We start from the raw sequence: 20,388 nt of genomic DNA on the forward strand, positions 1-20,388 counted from the left end.
GGCTGAGATTATGAATACTGCTCTATGTGTATACTGGAGTTTGATTGCTATGCATCTATCGTAAATTTTGATGCCATCCCTTACTGTCATCTAAAGTCTGTCCCTCACCACAATTCCCACACTATTTCTAGTCTGTTCACCCCCTGAGTAGTATACTCTGGAACGCAGGCCAGGTGGCTTTGCTGCACTGCCCTTCATGTTGTCACCCAGATATAGAAGATCTCTGGCCTCTTCCTTACAATCACATTCACTTCCAAGTTGCACCCTGACAGCAAATCTACACTGAATGTAGCAATCCTTAGTTCGTGTTTGGCAGGTTGATTTATTTTATGTCTAGCGGTTGCTCAACACAGCTTTTCAAGGTAGCCCAAGTTGAATGGCTTGATACCAGCTGGCCAGTGGCTTACTGACCCAGGTCTGCTAGTCTTTATGGTGAGCACATACTGGTCACTTGAGGTATATTGACTCCTCCCACTGTTAACACAGGTTCCTAGCATAGGTCAGAGCAGACCGGGTCCTCAACCACTCATGGCCATTTTTGTCAACATTAGTCAGCGCGACCAAATCACCTACAACCAATTTACACCATGGAGTGGCTAGTCCTGACACAGCATGCAGTCAGTTATCCATGTTCAAATAAATTTTTTTTTTTTTTTTTTGCATTTACATACAGATTTCTTTCTGGAGAAAACGGAAGACAAATATTGGTAGCTGATCACTTATAAATTGTTACAGAATTACTAATATACAAGGCTTGTATGCAGTCTATTTCTTCGTAAATATACTTCTAGAAATCATGAGTTCTTGGAATTCTATTTTTTTTCTCACTTAACTGGAAATATTTATCTTATGTTTTATGACTGATTCTAACTATAAAATAATAGTTAAAATAATAAAATAACAGCAGATGGAGACAGACCCTGAATACACTGGCATAATTTAGTACTTAAAAGAAAAGGACATAAAACTAAAAAGAAGCTATACCAAAATAAGATGACTGCGCATTACTGGATTTATTTATAACCCCAATTCATCTCCCAAAATAAAACACAAAAATTAAACAAAAGTGAAAAAGAAAAAAAGTAAAATAGAAAAAAAGTCCATCAGGTTCTTATATATGAACCATCCCCATGCTCTTTTTTACAGCAATCAACAGAGAGATCTTGGAAGACATAACATAGCCTGGGTTAAGTAATCTTCACGTTTGTCATTTGCCCAAAGGCAAGGTTTATATCAGTTGTGGAACAGAGCTTGATAACCACAAGCTTATTTGTTCCTGGAATCTGTTGCTTTAGTTGATGAAAAATATTAAGCATTATATCACTGGGACTAATGTTCATCTCATTTCAACATAGCTCTGTAAATACATTTCAAATAGATACCAATGTTCTGGCATACCTGCTATCCTAACGTTTTGTCATATGGTGCATGGCTCCAATTACTCTGTGTTTTTTTTTTTTTTTGGTTTGTTTCTTGTCTTGAAATACTTATTTCTTTTTTAAAAAACTGAAGTTTCTTGGCATAATTAGAATTCTCTTATTGAAGTAACTTTATGTCATTCAAATGAAAAAAAACTTTCCATTGAACTAAATATGTTGACTGCCAATCCGTCTAAGAACAAACCTTCATGGCTTTAATCAACTAATCACTACTCCCATTAATGCTGCCACCCTACCTGACTCCATAAGTGGCCACCTCCCCATACTTGTGCAAAGACAGTCTCTCCACCTTCCCATTTTTTGACAGGTTATTGTTTCTACATAGAATTGGCATAGCTATGGGCACATCATGTGCCCAAAGCAACGCCAACATCATTCTTGCGTATTGGGAATCAAGATATGTTTCGGTTCACCAAAGAGTAAAATTATATAGGAAATTTGTTGACAATGTGTTCATGCTATGGGATGGGACTCAGCATCAGTTACACAAATGTATTGATTTTTTTTTTACACACTACTACTTCTTTTTTGAAGTTTACTTATCAGTTCTCCCAAGATTCGACTTTTTAGATGTTAAAGTTAGAAAAGGGGAAGGCCCCTTTTTTGAGACAGACCCTTATAGGAATCCCTCTTGGTGTAATGCGATGTTACAGAGAAATATCATGCATCCTAGGTATATTTTCAATACCATTCTCAAAGGACAGAGCTTGCGTGTCTCTAGGTTAAGTACTACTGAGACAGGGTTTCAACGTAACCTATGCACCCTGAAGAATGACTTTTTAAATAGGGGTTATAGCCACAAGGAGGTGGAAGAGATGCGTCTAGAAGTCACTGCTTCAAGGGGAAATAGAGTACAGCCCTATTATAGGTCTTATTCTACTCCAAATGATTGTGGTTTGGATACTATTAGGGGATTCAAGAGTGGATAGCAGAGTACCATTCCCATTAGATTATAGCTATGATATTCGTACAATTTGTGACATGATTAGAGCTAATTGGTTTATCTTACAAATGGATGAGTAGATTAGTGAATTGGTAGGGGATTCTCCCTGTTTTGTTTTTAAGAACAAGAGATCTCTGAAGAGGCAGCTTTGTTACAGAAACACTCAACATACAACATTAGCAATCACTGATGTCTTAGGCACAAACCGCTGTTTAACCTATAATTTATGTACCTATATTAATAGGGCAAACATGTTTGTTCATCCGTGTACAGGGAATACTCATAGGTTTAAGGTACAGGCTAATTGCAATAACACTGATGTGGTGTATTTAGTGACATGTCAGGCCTGTCAAGGAGTTTACATTGGGAAGATGAACCGTTCCCTAAAGGAACGGATTAGAGAACATATTTATTGTATTTGAACAAGAGATATTAAGAATGCTTTAGCAAAGCCTCACAATAAGACGTTGTCCTGTTCGATTCTCAGCTAAAGCGTCTTCTGTGTGGAGATATGCTTGAATGGGCGTAACTTCGTTGAAGGTTGTACGTCAGGGCTGGCAACTCGGTACATAAAAATCTACTGCCAATCATTAGCGGACCGGAGTTCCGCTGTGGCGACCCCTAACCGGGAAAAGCCGAAAGATATAACAACCTTAGATCATGACGCTTCACATGTTTTTAATTTTATGGTGATAGAAAAAATATTCAGAGGTGACAGATTGGGAGATTATATATAACTGACTTGAGAAACAGGGCTAAAACGTGCAGATTTGGTGATTAAGAGATGGGTTGATAAAAGACAGGCTTGTGTGTGGTATTAGAAATGACACAGTGAGAAAGATTTTGCTTCAAGACAGTGATTTGACATTAAATAAAGGCCACTGAGATTTGTCAGATAGACGAGCTTACAGAAAAGCACACAACTATGCTTTCAAATGAAAATAGCTGCAGAAGGCACAGTGACAAAGCTCATGTTGATAGTATACAGTACGTGGTTTGCACAGTGAAGCATAAAGGTGAATCAGCAAATTCAAAACATGTGCCCCTACCCAGCTTCATAGTCAACTGTCATAACTGTGGTGGAAATCACAAACCCAAAAGAGAAAAGTATTTAACTTTTGTCAGCAGTGTCATTCGTGCAATAAGTGGAAACATCTCAAAAGGTTTTGTAAATCAAAGAAGGCTCATTCTTTTACTAAACGAGGGCATTCCAAGAGACAAGTTGATCAATTAGAAAGCTGCAACCCTACTTTTTATGGTGATGGTGTCTGTGCTTGGTGAACCAGTTAATTCAGTAGATCTGTGGGCAACGAATGAAATCTTTTGTACTGTTTGGATTAATGGGAGTCCTGTAGAACTCAAGTAGATACTGTCTCAAAGTGCAATGTTATGTTAGCAGAAACATTTGCTAGAGTAAAAGCTGCAGAACAACTTGATTTGACAAAGTGGGCAAAGCTTGTTGCTTATCGTGCTGAAGAGATTCAAACTGAAGGCTCAGTAGTGCTTTCATGTTATTCTGCTGGGAACAGCTATGACTTTCAGTTTTTCATAGTCAAGAGACATCTGCAGTCATTATTAGGCCTCAGAGAGGGTTTGAAAATATACTGCGGTGGTGGTGCACAGTAAGACGTTGTCCTGTTCGAAATCTTTTGTACTGTTTGGATTAATGGGAGTCCTGTAGAACTCAAGTAGATACTGTCTCAAAGTGCAATGTTATGTTAGCAGAAACATTTGCTAGAGTAAAAGCTGCAGAACAACTTGATTTGACAAAGTGGGCAAAGCTTGTTGCTTATCGTGCTGAAGAGATTCAAACTGAAGGCTCAGTAGTGCTTTCATGTTATTCTGCTGGGAACAGCTATGACTTTCAGTTTTTCATAGTCAAGAGACATCTGCAGTCATTATTAGGCCTCAGAGAGGGTTTGAAAATATACTGCGGTGGTGGTGCTGCGGTAGCGTTGTCGCCTCACAGTAAGACGTTGTCCTGTTCGATTCTCAGCTAAAGCGTCTTCTGTATGAAGACGTGCATGAATGGGTGTACCTTCGTTGAAGACTGTGCGTCAGACCTGGCAAGTCGGTACATAAAAATCTACTGCCAGTCATTAGCGGACCGGAGTTCCTCTGTGGCAACCCCTAACCGGGAAAAGCCGAAAGATACAACAAGAGAGGGTTTGAAAATATGACGGCCGCCGTGGTGCAGTGGTTAGCTTTGTCACCTCACAGCAAGAGGCTCTCTGGTTCGATCTTCGGCTGGGGTATCTTATGTGCAGAGTCTGCATGTCCTTCCTGTGGTCGTGTGGGTTTCGCTGGGTGCTCCGGTTTCCTCCCATATCCCAAAGACATGCTGCAAGTGGATTGGACATACTAAAATTGGCCCTAGGTGTGAGTGCGTGTATGTGCCTTCTGTGGAAGGTTGGGTGCCGGGCTGGCAACTCGACACCGTAAAACTCTACTACCAATCATGAGCGACCCCTAACCAGGAAAAGACGAAAGAGAGAGAGAGAGAGAGACAGAGAGACAGTTTGAAAATGGGACTGCTTTCACTTAATAAAGAAGTTCACAATGAAAGCCTACATGACAACACCTCAAATTTCGCACAAACTATTTTTTCTGAGTATGCTATTTTTGCAGACAAACTAGGCAAACTACCAGCTGTGTACTCCAAGAAGTTATACCCAGAGGTCAGCCAGTTATCAAACCAGCACAGAAAGTTCCAGCAGCTATGCAGAACATAGTCAAAGCTAAACTAGACAGAATGTTGCAGCTAGGAGTAATTTGTCCAGTAGAAGAACCTACTCAATGGGTATCCTCTATGGTAGCAGCTCATAAGAAAAGCTCAGATGATGTCAGAATATGTATTGCTCCAAGTGATCCGAACAAAGCATTAAAAAGGCCTCACCATCCAATGCACACAGTCAAAGAGGTTGCTGCCCTCATGCCAAATGCCACTGTTTTTTCTGTCTTGGATACAAAAAGTTAATTTTGCCAAATTTTTCTTGACCGAAAAATCTTCATTGCTAACCACTTTCAGTATGCCATTTGGAAGCTACAGATTTCCGAGAATGCCATTTGGGATAAATTCTGCCAGTGAAGTCTTTCAGTCTGCAATGGAGAAGATTTTGTTCTGGCTATCCATGTGCTATTATAGTAGATGATATTCTAGTAGGAGACAATGGTGAAGCCAAACATGACAGAAACCTCAGGAAAGTTCTGGTAAGAGCACATCAGGTGAATCTTAATCTGAATCCTCAGAAGTACAAATTCAGGCTACGAGAAGTTACTTAAGTTGGTCACTTGCTTATCAGTTCAGGCATACGACCAGATCCTTCCAAGCAAACAGCAATTCTCGAGATGCCAGCTCCAGACAATGTCCAAGCCCTTCAATGTCTTTTTGGCATAGTCAAGTAACTAGGCAAGTTCAATTCAGATTTGAGTCAACTTTCAGCTCTCTTAGTGGAGCTGACAGACAAAGATGTAATTTGGTCATGGTCAGAACAGCTCCAAAGATTATTTGATGTCCTAAAAGAGAAAATTGCCAACACACCAACTCTCAGTTACTATGATGTTCACAGACCAGTTATACTTTCTTGTGATACTTCTAAATCTGGTCTAGGTGCAGTCATTCTTCACAAGAGTAGACAAGTAGCCTATTGCATCGAGAATGCTTACCCAGACTGAGATGCAATACACAAAGATTGAGAAAGAGCTCTTAGCAATTGTGTTTGCATGTTCAAAGTTCCATGGTTATATTTATGGTCGACCTATCCAAATCTAAACTGACCACCAACCTTTAGTCACTATTTTGAGAAAGCGTATGCATACAGCTCCAGCCAGATTGCAATGTATGATGCTCAAATTGCAGAAGTACAATTTCAATCTTGTCTATACAAAAGGCAACTACTTTATTTTGCCAATACCTTATCCAGATCGCCAGAACAAACACGGAACAGCATGACAATGAGCAACTTGATTTCAAGGTCATGGAAGTCAGAAATTTTTCTTCCACTCATCTTGATGAGCTTAGAACTCACACAGGTTCAGATCCAATTCTCCAGAAGCTCAACCACTTTATCAGTCGAGGATGACCTTCAAAGCAATCTTCTTTACCAGTAGAAGTGCAACCTTATTTTCCATACAGAGATGAGATTTTGTCAGACAATGGTATCATCATGAAAGGTCTTAAAGTGATTGTTCTGAAGTCCTTGCAACACAAGTAGATTAAGATCTTGCATTGTGGCCACCCAGGAACTGATTCTACCAAAAGGAAGAGGTGTCTAGTATTTTGGCCTTCTATGTCAAGAGATATTGAGAAAGTACTTCCATCTTGTTCAGTATGTAATAGTACAAAGCCACATCAAGAGAAAGAACCACATTAGTTAAACCAGATTCCTGAACTACCTTGGTCGACAGTAGCCACAGATATCTTTGAGTGGAATGGTCAACATTATTTGGTGTTAGTAGACTCTTATTCAAATTGGCTCGAGACTGACCTACTTCCCAATCTAACTTCTAGTACTGTCATTACTAAGTTGAAGCAACATTGTTCTGTCCATGGTAGTCTACACAGAGTTATTTCTGACAATGGTGCACAGTTTACTGGTCAGCAGTTCAAGAAAAACTTGCAGAAGAGTGGGACTTTGTTCATATTACGAGTAGTCTTGAATACCCCAATCAAACAGCTTGGCTGAACGTGTAGTTCAAAGTGCAAAACAGCTGTTGAGAAATCCAGCCATGACAATACCAATGTTTTTCTAAACTGGTTAAATCTCAGTAATATTCCTCATGATAAACATCTTGGTTCATGTGCCCAGAGACTTGTGTCGAGACAAACCAGAGCCACACTACCAATCAATAGTTATTTGTTGGTTCCATGTGCTACAAACAACAAGGCCATGAAAGCCCAACTGTTGAAAAAGTTTGTCCCAGAAGTCTTACTATGATAAAACCAGCAAACCACTCCGTTTTTTTACAAAAAGGTGAGATAGTAAAGATGCAGAAGCATCCCGTTCCTGAGAAAATCAATGAAACTCCTCAAGCAGAACATTTCTCAGTGACTGTCCCTGTTGCTAAACCCAGACCTAACTTTTTGTCACGAGATCAGGTTGCATCTTAAAACCTACTTCCAGAAACACAGCAACTTGGTCATGACTGTTTTTCTTTATTAGTGTCTGTATAATTGCATGTCTATTCAAATGTTGTTGTTTATATGAGACAGCTTAGTAAAGAGGGAGCATGTAGATCAGGGTATGTGATATACCTTTAAGAAGCTTTCCAGTGAGTCAGCACATGCAAGCAAGAGTGCCATTTGTGTGAGCAGCCAGAGTGTGAGCATGTAAGCATGTAGTCAGTCAGTTAGTTATAGTTCATTTAAGTTTAAAGTCCCTGTTATCCATCCTGATGTATTTGTATACAATAAACTACTTAACCGAACACCCAAGCCTTTAACGTCTTCTTAATGCACATAAGAAGAGTGACAATTCAAACCCAGGTCACCAGCAGCAGAGTGAACAGATTCCTTACCTTTATTCCATCAGATTAGTCTTCTTGCCTTCTTATATTATAGGACTTCATCTCCTTAACTTGCTTGTCGACTGTTATAACCTTCATCTCTTCTGATATCTTATTTTCCCGCCATCCTTTCAAACTATTTCTTTCTGTGCTTCTTAAACTAAAGTCTTCTATCTGTAGATCCAGAATTCTGTCCCCATGATACTTAAAAGAAAAAAATATCATGAGCCACATTGGGATGTGAAAACCATGGCATGATCAGTTTTGCCCAGTGATTTTTCGCCACTCTTGCCCTTTCACTTCATACTCACAGTCTGTTCAAATCCAGTTTATTTACCTGCCATTTTATTTGATCCGCAGTTTACATGTAAAAACATCTTTTGTGGACTTATTCAGAGAATAAAAAATGCCAGCAGGTAGGGCTCACTCGATCCAATACAAATTGACAATTTTATGTCTAGTTCAGTTACTTCTTCAGACCCATATTATCCTGCCCTCCTATCCTCAGTGCTTACGATTTTCTTGAGACTACGTATGTTTTTGAAATCAGTGAATCATTTTTTATACATGGGTCAGGACTTTAGACTACACTGCATTACTACATATAAACTGAAAACAATCAGTCCTTGGCTTTACTTTGGTTCTTAAGAAAGTACCTAGAAGATAAACCTAGCTCTTGTTGCTATACTTAGATAAATGAAGCAGGTATTCAGCTCAGTAGCAGCAGCAGCTGCAGCAGTGACTACAGCAGCCTTGAAAGGAAAACTATTACCCTGACTTTGCAATGAATATTGACCACATAACAGCTTTATTTCCTTAACTCTGTATGAATACAGGTTATGGATGAAAAAAGTCCTGTTGAGATTATTTCACTTAGTTGGTTACCAAAAGAATAAAAAACAGACAGACAAACAAGTAATTAAAACCTTTACTTTGTTCACCTTTTTACTTCCACCAATACTAAATACTTGTTTTAAGCTGGCCTACTGACAAAAAGAGTTTGTCTTTGGTACTAATGACTCTAGTCAAGACCATTGTCATTTGGAGGGCTGACAGGGAGGAGTCAGTATCCTACAGACATACATATGCTTCTTACATGAGGGGAGACTTCACTTCTAATCAGTGTCAGATGGCCTCTGATGGAGACAGGGGATTCATATGTAATCTCAATTAATGAAAAATTGGAGAGATGGTGGTAAATGGCCAAGAGCTACGTACAAACTGAAGCACTATTGTCTGTCCACACCAAAAAGAAAGAGCTGAAATTGGTAGACTTCCCTAGGTGAAAGCCAAAGACAGCAATGCAGAACCCAACCGCCCTGAAAATATTCAGCTGTGTGCAAAATTCATCTTATTAATGCCCCACAGGAGGTAAACCATGTGAAATGGTGGTTCACAATCAGAATTCAAGTGTCAAGACTGAGTGTGAACAAATGCTTTATGTTGAGGGACCAAGTAAACTGGAAACCTCAAACAGCCATTAAGAAATAAAATGAAAAATAAATAAATTAAACTGATTCTAAAATTTCACATTTCTCCTGATCCTGCCATATTCAGCTTAAATTCACATAATAAGGTCTCTGTCTGATGCTCTCTTTGATGCTTGTGTAGTACCCAGAACAGACAAAATGATTTAATTTAAAGGTTTTCTAAAATGCCAAAGTGCATACATGGTATACCACCTTTTCCCCATATTTTAACACAAAGAGTATAGTCTTCCAGCTAATTTTAGCCAATGCACTTCTTGTCAGCCTGTCGAGAATGACATTCTTTAATTGTAATTACTAGCATAATTTCTGTACCTTTCCTATGGTATCTTAAAACAGAACACCAAGGAAATTTTAATTTGCTGTTTGATAATTACTGTGACTTCAGGTAACAAAGAGTCAGACACCCTTAACCCCTCTGTCTTTCATTTCACTAATAAATTGCTGTATAAAGCATAGCAGAAGGGATTAGGGGGATCTAACACCAGCACAAATTACAGTTCTCGTGAATGGTTTTGAAGATGACACCATGTTAAATTATCTCCTTAGTGTTGACTACTGTTCATTATATCTCACAACTGAACTTGCTCTCAATACTTTAACTTCATTTAGTATTTTAAAAGTCTTGATCCCCCAACACACACCAACTTTGATTGTTTTTGCACATTCTTATGTAAGACATATTCAAGCCATCCTGTCTGACCCTACAAGCATTTATCTTCTACTTAGCCTCATAACTATCAACCTGGTAGAGCAAGAAATCTCAACAAAGCAATAACAAAAAGTAGGACAAACGCCCAAAAATTGGGACAATTTTTAAATATTGCTCTTACAAACTTAGAAAGTTGATAAAATAATAGGTTATGCATCATCATACATTTTCTGAAGGGTATGACATCTGAAACTCAAATGTCGGTCATTATTGTGTAAGTCTTTAATGATTTACCACTAATTTGCCAGAAAAAACAGAATTTTATGAAAAACAGACCAAAAACACGAGGCAGAATCTGGACATTCTGTGAAAATCTGTACAGTTGAGAGGTAGATCATGCTTCTTAACTTTCCCTCAGTTTGCCTCATATTATTGCATTGTTCCCCCTCATTTTTTTTATTTTCTGTTAGAGAATTACAGTTTATTAATGACAGCCATTAAAGTTTCATAATTCTTATTGTTCTAACAGTTAGGGTTACCACCTGTCCCACTCTGAGAGGGGGAACAGTTCCTCTTTGGGCAGTTGTGTCCTGACAAAAAATATTAAAAAGGGCAAATGTCCTGAGATTGTAGAACATAATTATGTCCCATATTTTATGTAATAGTTGCATAAAATAGTTATTTCTGTATCTAAAATACCTAAGTGTTACAAGAAATATAATAAGCAACTAAACTGCTACAAGAATATGCTTTTATTTAGGAAAAAAAGTTAAGTTCTATCCTTTGTACTGACCGTGGGTATGTGTCGGCCTGTAAAATCTGATGGGTGTCCTGAAAATGTCCCACTTTGGCCATTTGAAAAGGTGGCAACCCTACTAACAATGCATATCGATGCAAAACCTGTTGATCTATTCATTTTAAGTAAATTAGAATAGTATTACAAAAATCCCTGATTTGGGACTTTTGTCTTCCGCCTCCCATCCGTTACTTTGTTTTTTTTGTCCTGAATTGTTGATAAAAGAAAAGACGATGAAAGGTATATGTACCCACCTCCCCCATTTCGTGTCGTGTGCTAGAGCTTCTGTGATCTAAGTGTATCCTTGTGCACTCGCCTCTCTAACGACTGACAATCGAAAAATGGACCACTCTAGCACTTCTTCGCCTGACTAGTCATAAATAATGTCATTAGATAGACAATAAAATTACAAATACCGTACATAGTACTACCCAATCGAATGTGATAGTATACGTGCAGAGGGCAGACATCATATACAACAAGTGTACTCTAGGCATCAAGTTATATGTAGACGGAAATACTATATACAGTTGCTCTTTGACTAACAGTGCATTACTCCCAGTACCTGATATCTCCGCCAATACGATGCTAAGGGACGCCGATTCTCAATCTTACACTCTCCTGCTAAGACTGTTTCCACCCTGCCAACCAGACGAAGGGTAGTTACAGACAGAACTGTTTCATTTACATACCAAAAGCATTTGTGTGTATGTTTGTCACCGAGCAACTGTCACTTCCGATGGTAGACAGGAAGTAGGACGAATAAGGGAGTCCATGTAATAGGTAACGGTAACGTACACTCCTAATGCGAAGAATTTATGTAAAAAGGAAATGTAGGACTGTGTCATTCTAAATTTACGAAATGGCAAAAAATAAATACTCTATACTCTAACATGTTAGATTATATATTGGTAAGACACGCTGACATTTTGTGAATTTGCTTTTCATTTGTTTACAGGACTAGATCTCAACTGTACAGATTTTCGCAGAATCCTGATTTTTTTGTAGGGTTGCCACCTGTAAGGAAATCAAGGTCTTTGCCTAGTCATCAGGGTTTCTTCCAGGACATCCATTTATTGTGTATACTTGACATGTATTTTGAATCATTCGGAGAGCCAATATATTTCCGAAGTATGTTTCCTAAGGTATTTACTCTTTTATCTGGAGTGTCTTCTCTGTTGTGTCTGTATGTTCCCTGTGTGTTAACATGGGGTTTCTCTTTGGGTGCTTTGTTTTCCTCCCACATTCCAAAAACATGCAGTGGGTGGATTAGACTGTCTAAATTGGCCCTACGTGTCTGCATGCATGTGTGTGGTATGGAAGAACAACTGCAGCAAGCCTAGCCACCTGGAAGTGTGAACATTGTCACTAGATGATGGTCACTGCTGATGGAGCACCCCAACCCCATGTGCAAAACACGGTGAAAAGGGGGTGGATGGATTCAAATGCAGTGTAAAAACAGACATTGCTGTGGCTTATCTTTGTGCGTGTGTGTTTGTGTGTGCCTGTCTACTGATAGAGGTGGCTTGTCAGGTGCAGTGCAAAACAGTGCTTAAAAATTGGAGGGGTGCATACACAAATCTCCTGGGTAGTGAAAAATAAGGAACAAAATGCATCACAGAATATCTAGACCTTCTGAGCTTCTAGGGGTTATCATTCCTGGTAATAAAAGTGACTTAGTCCAGTCCTTAGTCATGGGCCTTACCTACTCTAAAATTGAACCCAGTCAGAAGTGGGCACAGAGACTGCTGTAGTTTGTGTTGGGGCTGGGGATACTGTAGTCATTATTTTTTAAATTTTCCTCACAATCAAATTTCAGAGATGTGTGCAAAATGTCATTACACCTTGTGTGCTGGTCATTATTTCATTACCATTCCTCAATATCATACCTCATGTGTGTAGGGAATGTTGCTGTAGCTTGCCTAGGACCAATGTACTGTGAACAAAACCAAAATACTGGTGATGGCACGAGGAACGAAACAATAACCAAACTTCTTTAGCATATACTTTATTTTCACCGCTTTTGTCTTACAATTTCTTCAGAACTAAAAACAGCACTCACAAACTTCCATACTTGCACCAGTGTACTGTGTAGGAACAACGAGGTGGAATAAATTTCTGTTGGTGTGGTTTTTTTTTTCACTTTCTTCACAATTGAAATCAGATGTGTACAAGTGAATGTCTTTTGGGGGTGGGGGAAAGGAGGCATACTGCATATGTACAGCTGACAGTGAAATATGGGGTTAAGATGTGTTGCAAGGACAGAGGAAAAACCTTAACAGTAAGAGAAAGTGTGAGGAAACCAAAACAAAAGTTATCCAGATAGTATGAGGAGGAAAGAATAGGAGGAAAACAGGGAAGAACTGGGTTGTATGCCAGGGTGACATTAGATAGCGGGTGGGGATTACCATGGAGCACTTTGCTTTAGGGATTCATATCATCTAAGGGAGTTGGCTATATAGGGAGTTTAAAAACTGGTGCTTCAGGTTGTGTAAAGGGATGTGGCTACCCTGAGACATGGGGTGTGTTTTCATCATACAGGGTGCATGGCTTATTTGTCAAGAAGTGGAAGGATGCAATGGTGGCAATCCTAGGTTTCTGCTTCATATTCTCATCTGTTTGTCACAAAAAAATATGTTTTTTCTGGCAAATCATTGAGAATTCAAGTCACTAAATAATGACATTCGTTTGAGTTTTGGAGTTCATTTCCATTAGAAAATGAATGCCAACACAAATCCTGTTATTCTTGCTACTTTCTAAGTTTATAAGAGCAATATTTAAAATCTGTCCCTATTTGTGGGCCTTTGCCCCCATTATTTTAGGCTTTGTCCAGATCTCTTGCACTAAGAAATTGAGAGGTATGCTGACTAGAGTTACAGGAAAAGTATGTGGTGTTAGCACTCTTCTCCAACTTAAATCAATAATATCATGCTGGTAGTGGTCAGCAACAAGGAATGCAAGTTACATCAGCATATCTTGTTTGTAACTAATTCATCTCAACTATCTGGATTTTTGCCTCATATTTTGGCCTGCTCCTCATAAAATGTATGATTTTCTGGCAAATCACTGAGGATGTAAGTCACTAAATAATAACTTACATTTGAGTTTCAGACTTCATACCCTTCAGAAAATGCTTGCTAAACCAAATCCTAATTTTGGCTATAGTTAACTCTGGTACCCTCCCCCAATACCCTGCAACACACTAGACAATGTAGCCTTACCAGAACTCTGATCCTAACCCTAAAGTCCCTCATTGCTCCCTAAACCTAAGCCCCTCTTCCTTTCCTGTCCCGATTGCTCCCAAAACCTAAAATCCCCGTCCCCTCTCTAAATTTAAACACTTAATCCCCTCTAAATCTAAACTCCTCCTCCCCTCCCAAAACCTAAACTCCTGAATAGTCCTTAAACCAGTCGAGGGCAGGTTTGGATGAAATTTGGTACTTTGCATCTGGGGAGGTGTACAAGGGTATAAAAGAATTCTTAAAGCAGGGTGCTGACAATTTACATCAGTGCTTTCTACAAAGTCAGTTGTTGGCAGCAACAGCTTTAGCTCACCTGCAGCCCAGAGCTTCTCCGTTCTTGGGAGTTGAAAGAAAGGCTTAGTACAAAGTTGCTATGCTAACAGCAGAGGTGATAATACCTGTAGTAGGAGGTAAAACCTAGGTGCACTTCTTCTTTTTGCAAACTGTAGGACTGATCATACCTCTCAACTTCTTAGAGGGAGAAATTTTGACAAAACCAAAAATAATGGGTGGACAAAGACTCAAAAATAGGGGCATATTTTAAATATTGTTTTTATACATTTAGAAGGTTCCTAGAATAATAGGAGTTGTGTTACCAAGCATTTTCTGAAGGATATAAAGTCCGAAACTCAAATGTAGCACATTATTTAGTGACTTCAATACTCAGTGATTTGCCAGAAGACCACAAATTTTAAGAGGAACAGACAAAAAATGTTGTTGTTGTCTTGTTGTCGTCTTTTGGCTTTTCCCGGTTAGGGGTCGCCACAGCGGAACTCCAGTCCGCTAATGATTGGCAGTAGATTTTGAAGAATGCCGAGGTGCCAGCTTGACGTTCAACCTTCAACGAAGGCACGCCCATTTACGCATGTCTTTTGAACGCCCACCCAACTACGGGGAGGACATGCAGACTCCACACAGAAGGCACTCCCCGCACTCCAGCCGAGAATCGAATGGGTGAACCTCTTGCTCTGAGGCAACAATGCTACCGCTGCACCACGGGCAAAAATCTGGACAGTTGAGAGGTGTGGGACTGATCATCACATATTGTTCATTCCAGTCTAGCTGTTGCCACATGAAGCATGAACTTCTTAAAGAAAAGCAATCTAAAGCTAGCAAAACAATATCTTTACAACTATTAATGTATAAACACCAAACTGTAGTTAGTAACTACTTGTTTTTCTTGTCATTAAACCTTGTAGTCATCAAATTCATTGCAGCAATAGCCTTTTCAATGTCAAACTATGCAGCCCCAAGTTATTCATCACTTTGACAGTTGTATGAATTGTTAAAGATCATTGAGGTTAAATTAATAAAATATTTAATTCTGAAAACTAGTTGACGGGAGTAAACTTTATAAAATGTGTGGGCTGTTGATTAGAACATAATGTTTGTATAATCCCTCAGTGTTTACTGATTTTTGAACTCCAATGTTCACTTGCGCGTATTTAGCTCTGCAGTTAGGTGACTAAAGTTACACAATGTCCCCTTTAGAGCTGCGTCACTAGATGTGTTTAGAAGTGTGCCCTGTATCATGACCATTGCCACCAGCTGTATTGTGTCTTGTGAGCACTACTATAAGATCATCATCACAGAGAGTGTCCTGTGCAGCCCCATCAGGCGTGCCCTGTTCCATAGCGCAGGACCCCATAACCTTTGTACCTGTAAAAAGAGACAAACAAATACAGAGTGCATCTGACATTACTAATATGTGAGAATCCCATTAGCCTGTCGCACACCAGTGTTACTGATTACAGCTTTGCAGACAATGTAAACATGTACCTTGTGTGATATGCCATTGTATCTGTATCACAGGTGTTATTGGTGGTAGTGTTGAGCATCCCTGAGGTTATGGAACACTGTTTCCCCAGACTTTATTACTGACATAAGGTAATACCAACCTGGTGCACCCCCAGCAGAGACACACATAATACATCTAGCTTAGCTGCCACATCCAGCTCTCTGCCAGGTATCAAAGTCTATTCAATCTTCCCAGATTAGTGACAACAGAAACTCTTCCATGACAGTTAGGGTAGTCTGAGGTGATGGACCCCATCCATGGCTGTCCTCTCCTGTGGACTGGTATGAGCTTATGGTGAGTATTCAGGATCATGTTGGTAACCCTTTACCAGATGTGATGGATAGGCCTGTTCTGGATATCAGCAGAGTTCAGCTCTGCCACCAGTTCAAACCTCTTACACACACAGTCATACAAGGATGAGTTAGTTTTATACATTTCCAGTATCCACTGTTTGTGCTTATGGAGGGCCTGCAATAACACTTCTGTCTGTGCCTGGGAGAACTTCTCTAGGTACTTTCTTTCCTGAGACGCCATGTCACAACCTGTAAATATGGACTTAAAGCTATGGTCAGAGAGTCAATGTATCATTTATGTAGTAGCTGCTCTGGTGTGCACATACCCTTATGGAGGCTGCTCCTCTGTTAGATGCTGGCTCTACCATACAGCTCCCCATAGCATTCCATTAGGACAGCATATGGATGGAGTGTGTTGTGGCATGCACCCTGTCAAAAGCCTTTTGCATATCTCTGCCAAGTAAGTCATGGCCTTCACATGTTCCACATATTTATACCAGCCCAGTATGTGTTATTCTGTGTTCCAGTCCCATCTCCTGTTTCCACTATGTTCTGTTGACAGTATACATCACAACACGGTCGTGTCTGTCTGTATTGTTCTATAGTGGTCATACTGCTCCTCAGACAGCCACTACGTAGGTGGACCATTGCTTCCTTCACTTTAGCCCCATTCCCAGACATCCATCATTGCAACCCTCACTGTGCTCCTTAAACAGCTATCTATGAGTGACAGTGGTACACCCCCCCCAAAATGCTTATATTTATTCAGTCAATCCTCCCACTTGCATATGGCCTACACCCTCCTGTACACGGCACTGCACTGTGGTTCATAGGTAGGTACTTGGCTATCGGCCCTAGGGCCTATACAAGCCCAGCCAAAAAAGTACCCTGGCTTTTCCCACCCAAGAAAATTATTTTCCTGTGCCACTGCCGAGCAGAACCACAGAAGTGATCCCCGGGGTGAATTTCCTATTTCCCATCCACTCATCAAGATTTTTCTTGAAGAGTGCTAATGAGGAACTCTGCTTGACATAGATGGGTAGTTTGTTCCAGAGTATGGGAAGTCTCTGGGACAGGAATCTATCCTTCCAGCATGTTCTGTTTATTGTGGTGACAAGGTTTAGGTCCCTAGAGCATGTAGCTCAGAGGGATTGGGATTTCCTTAGGTGTAGCATGTCCAACAGCTCTGGGTTTGACATAGCTTTGTATGTTAGGCAGAGATCACCTCGGAGTAAGCGATATGCTATGGAGTAAAGCAGGAGTTTTTTGAGACGGTCAGCATAGGGCATCTGCTTGAGTTTGGTAATCCTCTTTGTGAGGTATTTCTGCGGACTTTCCAGCTGTTGCAGATGTCTTGTGAGGTGCATTCCAAAACGGGTGTTGTACTCTATAATGGATTTAATGTGAACTGAGTACAGGGGAACAATGGCCTCTTTTTTTCCTGGATGAGAAGCCTTTTGTGATGAGGTGTGCCACGTAGAAGGATTTCCTGACTACTGTGGTGATGTGATTATCAAAAGAGAGACTACTGTCCACTTGAGTCCCAAGGTCTCTTATCACACATTCGGCGTTAAGTAGACTGCCGCCTATGTGGTAGTTCATGGGTACAGAGTTTTTACCAAAGGGGATGACAATTCACTTTTTGGCATTGAGCTTGAGGCCATGGCTCTGACACCAGGCATCTGTCTCAATGAGGCCCTTCTGTAGGATGTCCACATCATTTGGGGACTTGACTGTGGCTCCTAATTTGCAGTCATCTGCGAACTTCATTAGCCAGAGACCTTCTGTGTTAGCCTGTACTTCAGAGAAGTAGATACCAAATGGGAGGATCCAGGACTGAACCCTGCGGTACTCCACTTGTCACTGGTTTGAAGTCAGATTTGGAGTGTGGGTTCTGTCAGTGAGCCAGTTGGCAACCCATCTTGTGATGTGGGGATTTATACCTAGTTTAGTGAGTTTATCTATAATTCCAGAATGGGGGATGGTGTCGAAGGCCTTGGCGAGGTCAAGATAGGCTGTGTGAACCACCTTACCCTCGTCTACGGCTTTGGTGACTGCCTCAAAGAAGTCGATCAGGTTCAGGAGGCATGATCTGCCTTTCACAAACCCAAACTGGGTGGGGTCCAGAGTTTGGAGGTTACCAATGTCTTTGTTTATGAGTTCCATAATGATACCTTCCATGGCCTTGCAGACCAGGCTAGTCAGACTAATAGGGCGATAGTTCTAGAGTCCATGGTGGACCCCCCCTTTGTGGAGTGGGATAACTGCTGCTGTGTGCCATTCAGTGGGCATGAAGCCTGATGTGAAGCTATGATTGAACATGGTGCTTAGATGGGGAGCCATTTCGTTCTGAGGTTCATGTAAAATGCAGCCTGGGATGTTGTCCAGTCCCATGGATGCTGTGTTCTTGGCTTTAGAGAGTGCAGTTTGTACCTACATAGGTGTGATTACAGGGACTCTGCATTCTTCCGGTACAGATATGGGCCCTTTAGGAGGTGAGAGGGGGGTAAAGTTAGCACTGAACCTATCTGCCAGGATGTTGGCAATATCAGTTGGTTCTGTAATTTTCATGCCACCATGTAGTCCATGTCTGCCTCTAATGTTTGCTCCTTTGTGTAGAAAATCACTGTCCACCCTTGGCTAAACTACGATTTCTTTTCACATAATCCTATATTTTCTCAAGTTTTTCTTTTAACCCCAACTAATATCCCATGCTTTCTCTCCCATGTGTCATCATCTCCTCTGGCTATTTTTTATCCATGCTCCTACCAATCTTATTCTGACTGAAATCTAATCTATCTGAATTCATTATTTAAAATGTAGTCATACATTTTTGTCAAATTTTTGTTTAATGTATGCTTCTCATAGTTATTTATAAATTGTTGAATTTCCTACTATACAACAGTTTGAAAATTGTATTGCTAAATCTTATGTGTTGTTTTGTGCAAATTCAAGTGAAGCTTTTCTCCTCAGGCCTATGTGGAAAAGGGGCTCTGCCCAGTCAGATCATCCCGGTAAACAAATGTGAGTAAATAAATAAATAAATAAATTAATTAAATGAGGTTGTTTAGGTGTGCTTCCATGACCCTGCTGGTCACTGTTTGTAACACATGCACTGTTCTCATGCCATTCACACAGGGGGTCTAGGTAGGTGGCATTTACTCTGGATCCTTATGACACATTTACTGCTGTACTAATTTTGTGCCTGGCTCATATGTTGTATTTTGTTTTTCACTCCATAGTTAACAGACTCAGTTTTCTAGGAACTGTTCTGATGACCAATGTACTACATAAATTAATAACTGCTTTTACTTTTGTGTTTCTGTGCCTCTGTCTTTCTTTATCATTTTTTTATTTATTTTATTTCACATTTTTTGACCGGGAAAGTCCGACTGGATACATGTCCATTTTCAGCGGAGGCCCGGGGAGAAAAGCTCCACAGTGAATGAATATAATGCATTTAGATAATACATAGGACTCAGTAACAAAACAATACATAGAACTAAAGAACAAACAAAACAAATTAGTTTCCTATACTAGAAAATGGTACAAAGGAGATGTAGTAAAAAAATAAGTTGATCATAAACAATATCAGGGGTACAACATATTAATACTACTTCTAGCATGCTGATTCTCCATCTAGTCTAACCACTTCAGTTTAGATGAGAGAGAAAGAAGTAAGAGCGAGGGGGATGCATCTAGGGAAGTATCTATACTTGTGAGAGAGAGGATTAGTCAGGACTTGAGCATTGACAGAGCCAATATAACTTTAGATGTTGGTTTAACCTTTTTGAAAATGCATAGGGAGGAAGTGCAGGAAAGGCTGGGAGGAAGGAGTTCCATATTTTGCCAATGGCATTGCTAAAAAGTGAGTCACCACCTACATTGTTAGCTTTGACTGTTTGAACTAGTAGCTTATTGGAGGAACGCAGACTACTGAGATTATTATAGGGCCTTATTAAGTTATTCAGCTGGGGTTTTGTCAGGTTGGTTCAGGATTTTAAATGCTTCCATGAGTTGGGTCTGCTGTAGCAGGTTAGTGAGTTCTAACCAGCCTAAGTTTCTTAGGTTAACACAGTGGTGTGTTCTATAGGGCATTCCTGTTGCAAATCTAGCAATCTGATTATAACAGCGTGTAAGTTTGTTTATTTCCACTGTTTTAAGATTAGTGAGTATAGGGGAGGCATACAGGAGGGTAGAGAGAAGATGTGAGCGGCCATTGTCACTTTCGCT

The 20,388-nt window shown here is 40.0% G+C and overlaps 1 protein-coding gene across 2 annotated transcripts in view; it reads right to left on the minus strand.

The window, feature by feature from the left end:
- CCDC65 (coiled-coil domain containing 65) overlaps positions 1-20,388 on the minus strand; it is a 528,526-nt gene that overhangs the window by 371,297 nt on the left and 136,841 nt on the right. The window contains exon 1 of one of the 2 annotated variants that reach the window (XM_044083791.1): positions 11,388-11,553. The exons of the other annotated variant lie outside the window; for it this stretch is intronic. The gene's annotated coding sequence lies outside the window, so the exon portion shown is untranslated. Of the gene's footprint in view, positions 1-11,387; positions 11,554-20,388 lie in introns of those variants that run through there. 2 annotated transcript variants of the gene reach the window in all.

The sequence above is a fragment of the Protopterus annectens genome, chromosome 9.part0 (genome assembly GCF_019279795.1).
Source record: "Protopterus annectens isolate FY-2018-M chromosome 9.part0, PAN1.0, whole genome shotgun sequence".
Lineage (NCBI taxonomy): Eukaryota > Metazoa > Chordata > Ceratodontiformes > Protopteridae > Protopterus > Protopterus annectens.